Here is an 8,646-nt window from a genome sequence, read left to right as displayed (position 1 = left end):
ACATACCACTTTCCTTTCGTTACCACCTTGTAGAGGGAGAATGAGAATACTATGAGACTGAAGCTGCTATTCTCAAATTCCAATTGCCTAAAGGTACTTCACTCACTCTAAACTCATTGTTCGTTGACGACTAACTCACGAGCTACTATTTTTTCCAGTTAAAACTCTGCTACTTGAAGAAATCCCTGCACCTTCATCCTTTCTTAATACGCAGATAAACCATGGTAGGGGGAGTCCTAGTGTATTTTGTAAGTTCGTGTGTGCATGTCCACATTTTTGGGGTACCTTGGTTCTGTTGAATCTTGAGTGTAATCCGATAGACTGCATGTGCATTTTCTGAATGTCTATCATATTAAAATAGTTTATTGAGTAATACATGACTTAATTTTTTTCAAAGAACACAGCCATAATGTGAAAATCACTGCATGTGGAAAAGTCTGCACCTTTATTCATCCTCCCTTCCTGCATGCAATTATTCTGACTTAAATTGGATGGTCATAATTATATTATTCACACAGTAGGTAAATTCTCTATGTCTGGACTTGAGATTTCATTTCAAAATAGTGAGATTTCCCCACAATATTTGCTAGTGTGTGATTTCTTTTGTCACCTGGTAATTAAATGAAGAGTGGGAATGTGCTCTGTAACTGAAGACTATAAATTGCTATATACATGCATGGACCAAGTGGGTTATATGACGAGGAAGGAATTCCTTACAAAAAAAAAATACAAATTAGATTACTTACATTTTATTATTCGCTAATAATCTATAGAAGGATTAAATATCTGTTGGATTCCATTTTATTTTTATTTCAATTTTAGATGCTCTGAATATACTGTTAAGCTGAAAGGAGATAAATCATGATTTCAATGACACCATAAAGTCTATTAACTTGATTGCTGCATTTAAAGTGAATCTTAGGGGGAGTCCTGATGTGTTTCGTAAATAGGTGTATGCATGTTTAAATTTTTGTTGTGTTATGGTTTCTATTAAATTCTGAGTATGATCGTTTGGACTGCATGTGTGTTTTCTGAAGATCTAACTACATCTAAATAGCTTATTGAGTAATAAATGATTTAAATCCCTTCCAGGGAGCACAACTATAACGAAAAATGTACTGCATGTTGAAAATTATGTACTTTTATTCATATTCACTTCCTGCATAAAATTACTTAGACTTAAATTGGAGGTTCACGATTGTATTATTAACAAAGTAGGTGATTTCCTTATATCCTTGATTTGAGATTTTCTTTTGATCAGAAAAGTACGTGAGCATGTACATGGCCATGTATTTGGCCGTGTATATCTTTGTCCCGTGTTTTGTAAGATTTTCTTTTGATCAAAAAAGTACGTGAGCATGTACATGGCCATGTACTTGGCCGTGTATATCTCTGTCCCGTGTTTTGTAAGATTTTCTTTTGATCAGAAAAGTAAGTGAGCATGTACATGGCCATGTACTTGGCCGTGTAGATCTCTGTCCTTGCACTTTCTAAAATTTTGTGAACCTGAAAAGTACACACGCGGATACATGGTCACGTACCTGACCACGTATCTCGCTGTTTTTACAAAACTCTCACGAAAGGTTGTAAGTGTCTACTTTATTCATTACCTATAACTAATTCTCGCCAATTCATGCAAACCAAGGTTCTCTTGATTAATGGTACATGGTGTTTTGTTTTTCTTCCCTTACACATTTCAGAATTTTGATGCAAATCAAATGAGTGGTTTTAGTTTGGCCTTAGAAGCATATTGAAAGATACATGTATATATTTTCTGTGCTGTATTGATTTTGACTAATATGTTATTATCATTTTGGAACAAAAGCGAGACTTGCCTATGAAGTAGAAATAGTTGTGCTTCTCAAAATATATTGTTGTGCAACTTGCTGAGTGGAATGGATGATTCATGTTTGTGATGTTAGAGATTTCCTATAATTGAGAGTTTGGATGTATTTTATTATTCCTTGTGTTTTGATAGACTGCAATTATGGACTGTCGTGTTGGTTACATCCGAGTTTTGGAGGTTGATAGAGAAATATATATTTTGAATTAAGATGTGTGTACATATACATTCATGGGAAGTTGCATGGATCACATGGCAGGTTGGGGAGGAGTCGAGATTTCAGAATAGCACACTGTGGAATGCAGGTGTCCAGGTTCATGGAGGACCTTCGGGGTAGTTAAGGGAGGGGATGGCCTAAAGAGCGGGGAGTAGCTTACCTCTGCTGGGCCACGTCGCTGTAGGAACCCTTACTAATCCCGACGTAGGCATACATTACCAAGGTTGAGGTAGGCCCATTCCTGAACGCTACCCTGCTAGCAAGGGTTGAGTGATTAAACCGAAAGTGAAAGGTGCTGTACAATAGGGAATGGAGTCCTCTAACCATCTCGACTGGAGGGACGTTGAATATTGAGGGAGAATAGATTTAGGAAGGACATGCATTGCATTCATCAATGTAATTGTAGCATTGGTAACTTGATTGTGATAATTACTTTCCTTCTTGCAAGTATTTTCACGTAAGAAATCACGTGTTTATATAGTTATTTCCCTGTGAAGAATGTGGCTGTGTATTTCATCATTTGTTATTGGACTCACCCTCTTGTTGTTTGTCTCTATTGTATCTTGCTGTATGTTATGTATTTTAGATGGAACCCCATCAAGCAGCGATCTGGATAGAGACCGGCTGCGATGAAACATGGACGTTCGATCCCCAGAGCCGGAGGTATGTCTTCAAGGGGATGGCTCGCTTGACCCTAGGCCCCATCACTGAGGATGGGTGGGACACTCGCTGGAGTGACCATGTATATACCCACATTTGTGCGCCAACATCTGAAAACGAGCCATTTTCCTTGAATCCCCCTACTGCCCCTCCTACTATATCTTTAGTTCATTCATCAACCTCTGGACCTCCTTCTGATATTGGGCTTGACACCACTCCTAAACTTGTTTGGAGGGACGTGGGCATCGTTGAGTCATCCATTCGGTCCACACCCCACTCCTTATCTAGAATTTCCTTGTTGCCCGCTGATGAAGCTGGACCTTCCTTTCGCCATCCATCTCCTCCACCACCAGCTTCACGTTCACCACCTCCCACTTTCGGATGGATCGATAGTGATGATGATAGTCCGCCCTCTCTGCATCCTCAGCCACGCGAAGACCCATTTGATTTCGATGGGATTGAGTCAGACCCTAGCGAAGATTCTCTTCCCTTAGAGGCTTATGATTTTATGTAGCTAAGGATATGTCACTGCTCGTAGGATTCTGTTTTAGGGGTTTATTTTTTTTGAAAAACTTGTTATTATGGGTTTTATTTTGAGATGTATTTACTTTGGTGAATATGTTGACCCCTTGCATTTCATATATATATATATATATATATATATATATATATATATATATATATATATATACATGTCAGGCATATACTCCAGCATTCCTTTATTGCATAAAGCTCTCCCATTTGTGCTTCTTTTGGATTAATTATATTCTGTGTTGTATAATTCCATGATATTGGTTGTGGCAAGGATAAGAAATTTTTAGTGAGCTCTGTGCAGTAATTTCACTTTTGGGAGAAAAAGGATTTGAAGATTTCAATTTGGATGGGTACTTGAAACTGGTATTGATTGGATTATGTAGGACTTCACAACTTGATTTTGCAATAATTCCAAACTTGAATTATTCGGGAACATGCGACTGAGTGTTTGGTTGCACATACAAAATTACATTCTTTCAGGATCTTAATGTTCATGATTATCACCATTCGAGTCGTTGTCATTATGTGTCCAATTATTTTCTCTACTATGAATTGGTTCGGGTGTAAGTGGCAGATTAGTAAATAGGGTGTTACAGATGAGAGATTGGAGCCCATGTAAATTGCTTAATTTGTATGGGATGTTATGGTTAATTCTTGCTTTTTGAGTTACCCTAATTTAGAGGAAGAGGAAAAGTATTGAATCTTGTGAGGGATAAGGATAGAATTGCATGAACAAACTAAGGATTGCATATTTCATTAATTTGATTCATTAATTTCATCACTTGCTTTACATTAAAATTGGAATTACACAAAACCCCCTTGTTTTAATTGATTTTATAGTAAATGTTCACAACATGTTCAATGTATGTTACAAACCAAAGTCGTTGGAGACAACCTAGGCTTGCACCCTAGATACTACAAACTTTTTCTGCATATTTTGATGAAGGTTGACGACAAATCTTTTTGCAAAACGAAATGAAAATTTATCGTTCATCAATCACACATTAGTTCAAAAGGTAAATTCCAATCAGGTTTTGCAAGAATAGGTGCAGAAATCAGTTTTCCTTTCAAAACAGAAAATGCATGCAAACAAGCATCATCAAATATGAAATCAGCATCTTTTACAAGTAAATCACTAAGAGGTTTTGCAATTGTTGAAAAGTCCTTGATAAACCTCCTATAAAAACCAACATGTCCTAAAAAACTCCTAATTCCCTTAAAATTGATTGGTGGAGGCAGTTTACTAATGACTTCTACTTTTGCTTGGTCCACCTCTATTCCTTTTTTTGAAATTTTATGGCCAAGAACAATGCCTTCTTGGACCATGAAATGACATTTCTCCCAATTCAACAGAAGGTTAGCATCTTGACATCTCTGCAAAACAATGGATAGATTAGCTAAGCAATCATCAAATGAATTACCAAAAATAGAGAAGTCATCCATAAACACCTCTATAATTTTTTCTACCAAATCAGAAAAAATGGAAAGCATGCACCTTTGAAAAGTGGCAGGAGCATTGCATAATTTAAAAGGCATTCTTCTATATGCAAAGACTCCAAATAGACATGTAAAAGCAGTCTTTTCTTGGTCAAAAGGATCCACTGCTATTTGGTTGTATCCTGAATATCCATTAAGGAAACAATAGAATGCATGTCCAGCAAGTCTTTCCAACATTTGATCAGCAAATGGTAGTGGAAAATGGTCCTTTCTTGTTGCATCACTTAACTTCCTATAGTCAATACACATGCTCCAGCTAGTGACAGTGCTAGTAGGTATGAGTTCATTCTTCTCATTAGGTACAACTGTCATCCCTCCTTTCTTAGGAACAACTTGGTCTAGACTCGCCCATTGGCTGTCAAAAATTGGATAAATGATCCCTGTATCTAGCAACTTCATGACTTCTTTCTTAACTACTTCTTTCATGGCTAGGTTCAATCTTCTTTGTGGCTGCACAACTGGTTTAAACTTTTCCTCAAATAAAATTTTGTGCTTACAAAGAGAAGGATTTATACCTTTCAAGTCTGAAATACTCCAGCCAATTGTAGATTTGTGTTTTCTCAGAATTCTCAGCAGCTTTTCCTCTTCTTCCTCCTTGAGTTCATTGTTGATGATAACTGAGTTTTCGTGACTCTCATCCAAGAAAGCATATCTCAAGTTAGAAAGTAGTTGCTTGAGCTCTAACTTCTAATTTTGATTTTCTTTGATTTCCGTTTTCAGCTCTTCTTTAACTGATTTTTCTGTAGGATTCAGAATTGGTAGGGCTTCTAGTTGCTGCTCAATTTCCATCATTTGTTCTGTTTTACAAATCTCAGAATTTGTATTTCCTACAGCTATGGTTTCTCTCAACATAGAATTTTCATCAAATTCATTAATAGGATAATGTGTAATAAGAGAATCCAAAATATCTACTCTCATACATGAATTATCTTCAGCTAGATATTTCAATGACTCAAACACATTAAACACTACTTTCTCATCTTGAACTTGAAGCATAAGTTTTCCTTTCTGCACATCTATTAAAACTCTCCCTATTGCAAGGAATGGCCTTCCTAGGATCAAAGGTATGTTTGCATCCACCTCCATGTCCAAAATTACAAAATCTGTAGGAAAAATGAACTTATCAACTTTAACTAATAAATCCTTAACAACTCCATATGGATAAGTGTATGATCTATCAGCTAGTTACAGTGTGATGTTAGTGGGTTTAACTTTTTTTTATGCCTATTTTCTTCATGATAGCTAAAGGCATCAAGTTTATGCTTGCTCCCAAGTCACACAATGTTCTTCCAATAGTGCACTGTCCTATTTCACATGGAATGCTGAATGATCCTGGATCTTTGAGTTTTTGAGGAAGTTTTCTCTTGAGAATGGCACTGCACTCCTCTGTCAAGGTACTATTTTGTCATGTTCTAGCTTTCTTTTTCTGGAAAGTAGTTCTTTCATAAATTTTGCATATGAAAGCATTTGCTCCAAAGCTTCTACAAAAGGTATGTTAATCTGTAATTTCTTAAAAATATTAAGAAACCTTTTAAATTGTTTTTCCTGTTCAGGATTTTGAACCCTTTGAGGATAAGGCAGCCTCTTATATTTTCTGGATCTATTGTCTTGCAAGAATCTTCAAACACTTGCTTCTGGATCTACCTTTTCTTCTGAATGATCTTTCTTCAATAGCTTAAAATTTTCTTGTTGTAGATCTTGTTCAATTCTCCTTTCTTCTATTGCATCTTTGACTTTCTTTTCTGCAGCTTTTGGACTTGCAACCCCAGCTTCACTCCTTGTAGTGATGGCTTGACATTGCTCCTTAGGATTTATTACTGTATTACTTGGAAATCTGCCCTCATCTCTGCTGGACAACTGCTCAGCTAACTGTCCAATCTGGGTTTCCAGTTTCTTCATAGAGGCTTTTTGGTTTTTGAAGCTTGTTTGGGTCACCTTCATAAACTGCAGAATGGTTTCCTCCATCTCAGTCAACCTTTCATTCATAGGTTTGAAATATTTCTAAGTTTCTTGAGGTTGAGTGGATGGATTCCTCTGAAAATAAGACTGTTGTGCTGCTGGACCTGCATTATAGAAAGGTAAATTGGAGTTAGAATTCTTGGCAGCAAAATATTGATTATTCCAATTAGAATACTGCTGACTTCTATTATTTGAAAATTGAAATCCAGGAGGATATGAGGGTTGTTGTCTCTGAAAATTGTTCGTATAATTCACTTGTTCTTGTGGTTCACTTGTAGATGCCTCACATGCACCATTGGCATGATTTCCTCCACAAAAATCATAGTTTAGCTGACTATGTTGTTCTGAAAACATCTGATTTTGTAGCTGGTTCTGTGCAAGAAAGGTTTCCAAAATCTTAGCTTCATAACCAGAGTTTCTTCCTTGATTTCTTGAGTTTGAATTTTGGTACATTAATGATGCCATCATTTCAATGATTCTCTGGACTTTTTCTAAAGATTTTGTATTTAAGGAACCTCTAGCAGCAGCATCAACCATTGTTCTTGTTGATATATTCATTCCATTATAGAAAGTCTCCAATTGCATCCAATCTAGAATATAATGATGTGGGCACCTTCTCAGCAATTCTTTATATCTCTTCCAAGCTTCATACAAAGATTCTCCTTCCTGCTGCACAAACTATGTAATTTCTTCTCTCAGCTTAGCAACTTTGGATGTAGGAAAGTACTTGGTTATAAATTTATTCACTAGCTCTGTCCAAGTTGTGATGCTTCCTTGTGGTTGAGCTTACAACCAACATTTGGCTCTATCTCTCAAGGAAAAGGGAAATAATCTTAGTCTGATGGCTTCTTCACTAACCTTATTCGTTCTGATTGTATCACATAACTGCAAAAAATTAGAGATATGTAGGTTAGGGTCATCAGAATTTCCACCAGAAAACTGATCCTGTTGGACTAAGCGTAATAGGGCAGGTTTAATCTCAAAATGGTTAGCTTGGATAGTTGGCCTAATTATAGAAGAATTAAAACCTTGCATCTTAGGAATTGCATAGTCCCTTAATATTCTAATTCTATTTTGCTCTGCCATCTCTATTTCTGGATTTGGTTGTCTCAAAGGTGTAGGTGTTCATTTTACTCTAGGAGTATTCTGAATTTCTGGAGAATAGACAACTTCTACTTCACTATCACTTCCTATGAATTTTTCTGCTCTAGCCTCTCTTCTTAATCTTGTTAAGGTTATGTCTATGTCAGGATCAAAGACCAAAATTGATTTATTTTTATTTTTACCACGCATATACAAATCAGAATGCAACAAAATTAAACTACAAATCAGTATTCAGAAATGCACAACAAAGATTATGCAGAAAAATATCAGTAAAAACATATAAAATTCAAGTCTAGCAACTGCAGAATTATGCAGAATTGTAGAATCATGCAGAAATTATCTACTAGTATTCTACACTTATCTATTAAAATAAGAATAGAGTAACTTGAATGTAATACTAACTACAAAGAAAATTTAAGAAAACAAGTACTCAATCTAGCAATTTTTCTGTTACCAATGATATTAAAACTCAAATTCCCTGGCAACGGCGCCAAAAACTTGTTGTTCACAATTCTAAATACTAGCAAGTGCACTAGGAATTGTAGCAAGTAATGAGTAATTTTTAAGATCAGAATATCGTCTCCACAGGGAATTAGGCAATCAATTATTACTTCACAAAACAATCACCATTTGAGCTATACGAATTTGGAAGATTTGTAACCTTCAAAAGTCAAGAACAAGCACAATTAAAAGGTAAGAAACTTGTATTAAAAATAGATTATGAAGTTGTGGTGAATTGAAATAGGAATGAAGAATAGTTAGGAATTTACTTCACAAGAATGTCAATATTGATTCAATTATGCCTCTGAACATTCAAGAACTTGATTAATTG

General features: G+C 35.9%; 1 non-coding gene across 1 annotated transcript; it reads left to right on the top strand.

The window, feature by feature from the left end:
* Positions 1 to 7,305: 7,305 nt before the first annotated feature.
* On the top strand, positions 7,306 to 7,412 carry LOC113853426. Its single transcript, XR_003502598.1, has one exon. It is a non-coding gene; the product is annotated as a small nucleolar RNA R71 (small nucleolar RNA).
* Positions 7,413 to 8,646: the final 1,234 nt, after the last annotated feature.

The sequence above is a fragment of the Abrus precatorius genome, unplaced genomic scaffold (genome assembly GCF_003935025.1).
Source record: "Abrus precatorius isolate BTA unplaced genomic scaffold, Abrus_2018 Scaffold10, whole genome shotgun sequence".
NCBI lineage: Eukaryota > Viridiplantae > Streptophyta > Magnoliopsida > Fabales > Fabaceae > Abrus > Abrus precatorius.
Note: the sequence above shows the minus strand (reverse complement) of the source record. Positions and strands in the feature narration are given on the sequence as shown.